The sequence below is a fragment of the Microtus ochrogaster genome, unplaced genomic scaffold, assembly GCF_000317375.1.
Source record: "Microtus ochrogaster isolate Prairie Vole_2 unplaced genomic scaffold, MicOch1.0 UNK3, whole genome shotgun sequence".
Classification (NCBI taxonomy): Eukaryota; Metazoa; Chordata; class Mammalia; order Rodentia; family Cricetidae; genus Microtus; species Microtus ochrogaster.
The window spans coordinates 12291723-12293899 of record NW_004949101.1 but is presented as its reverse complement, the minus strand read 5'-3'; the positions used below and the strand labels follow the sequence as shown (position 1 = coordinate 12293899).

Genomic DNA, 2177 nt, shown 5'->3' with positions numbered 1-2177 from the left:
GCAGAGCTGGGCAGAGTCCGTGCTTAGGTTGAGGCAGGAAAACTAGAGGTGAAGGTCAGTCAGAACTCCATAATGATACCCTGTTTCAACAGTTAGAACCAATCCTGGGGCAGGGTATTATATAGATCTCTAGTAGAGTGCTTGCCTATCAAACCTGTTGGGCCCCAGGTTCAATACCCAGTACTGGAAATGAGAAACAAGAAGAGAAACACCAGAACTACTAGGCATCATTTCTTGATGATTCAGCTCAGGGTCCTAAAGTTCCTTGGCCAATAGAGCCTCACTCCCCAGTGAGCATCAGACATAATTCTAGGTGGGGCCTGAGGAGGGTCCCTGAGAGCCTGAATATGGGGCAGATGCGGAAGAGCAGGCCATGTAATGACCAGGTCCCTGGGGCTCTCCAGAGGTGCAGGCACAGCACAGCAGCAAAAGGCCTGAAACTGCCCAACTCAGAGAGACCCCCCCAGATCCCACTTTTGTTCATCAACCACCAAAGGGTTAATAGAAGTCCTGAATGAGGGAGTGGACAGTCCAGCAGACAGGAATTAGGGTCGGGACCCCAGAGATGACAAAGATGATCCCAGAGATGAGCACCAGTGAAGATTTGGAATTCTTGTCTTCCACACAGGTAGTGCACTTGGCACCAGCGAGGTAGACCAGCAGGCCTAGCAGGCCAATGAGGAGGGTGATGATGATACAAGAGGGCTCTTGTGGTTTGTGTTCCTGTGGCAGTGCCAATAGTAAGTCATACACCTTGTATTGCATCTAACCAGTGCTCCGGACCACACAAAATATTCACAACCCCTCCCACACCATCTGGGCCACAACGATGCTGTTGCTGATGAAGGATGTCACCATTCACATGGGCAAAGCACCGAACACCAGAGCACTGATCCAGCAAAGCAGGGTCAGGATGATCCCCAAGATTCTACTAAGTCCTGCAGAGGCCATTGATGCATGGGTTGCAAAACAGACTGCCAAGATCCCCAGGCTGAAAGTGTTCAGGTGGAGGCTATACTCCAACCTCTGGCATCCATATATCCAAAGAGTCTGGAGTGTTTGGGTGGAAGCTCCACCCTAAGCCCCTCCCCCATCTCTCTCTAAACCCTGTTGCATCTCAGAAAGCAAATGATGACCCCTCCTTGAGAGATGCTCAAGACCACTCCCACAGGGTATTTAAATTGGCCCACCTGAAAACAGCAGTGATTTTCCAGTCTGACTTTCACGGCTCCTTCCAGGAGCATTTCTCTCCATTAAACCCAGGCTTTTTCTGATTCGGTTTGATTTGATCTGATTTGAATCATTGTGTTGGCAGAGAGGCTTATGGGGGGGGTCAGAAACTTTTCAGAAAGTGTTTCATATGCCTTTATGAGATCAGACTTTAGGTGATTTTTTTTTATCAGTGTTAAAAGGTTGCTTTTCATATTTGACCAAAGACTTTCCCTTATACTGAAAAAAGGCAGTTAAGAAATGGTAGCGTAGGCAACAACATGAGGTTACTTAGCAAAGGAAGCCATGCAGAACTTACTCCCAGAGACTGTTTCCTCCTGTGTTTGTGAATTTAAAGCATAGCCCCTGCTTCCTGTTTTCCTGCCTCCTTCCTTCTAAGCATATGAATAGAGCCCTGTAATGAATGGATAAGTGGCTGGCGGTACCTTGGGCTGAAAGCTTTAGAAAGCACCTGTTTCTGCCCTCATTTTGTGGACACTACGCATGAGCATGTGCCACTTTCCTTACTACAGGATTTGTGCCTTTTCTGTAATTGGAAATAGGAGAGCAGTTATTTTGTTTTTCTGATTGTTTGTCATGAGTTGATGTAGAGAAAGTGGGCATAGTAAAAGCCCAAATTCAAAGTTACCAGTTTCTAAGGGTTTGTGTGTTATGATATATCTACCGGGGAAGACCACTCTAGCACAGGTTCAAGCTAATAGAAAGTTTTTATTACCCAGCTGGCAAATACACTGGGTGATGGGACCCAACTGCAGTCCCAAGTCTTTCTCAGGGTGAGTTTTTAATCACAAAATGCCATCTGTTGACGTAGTTATCAAGAATAGTCAGCCAGGGCCAGGCGGTGGTGGCACATGCCTTTAATCCCAGCACTCGGGAGGCAGAGGCAGGTGGATCTCTGGGAGTTCGAGGCCAGCTTGGTCTACAAGAGCTAGTTCCGGGACAGGCAC

At 47.5% G+C, this 2177-nt stretch overlaps 1 pseudogene; it reads right to left on the bottom strand.

The window, feature by feature from the left end:
* Positions 1 to 297: 297 nt before the first annotated feature.
* On the bottom strand, positions 298 to 951 carry LOC102001505 (annotated as a pseudogene).
* Between the last annotated feature and the right edge of the window lie 1226 nt (positions 952 to 2177).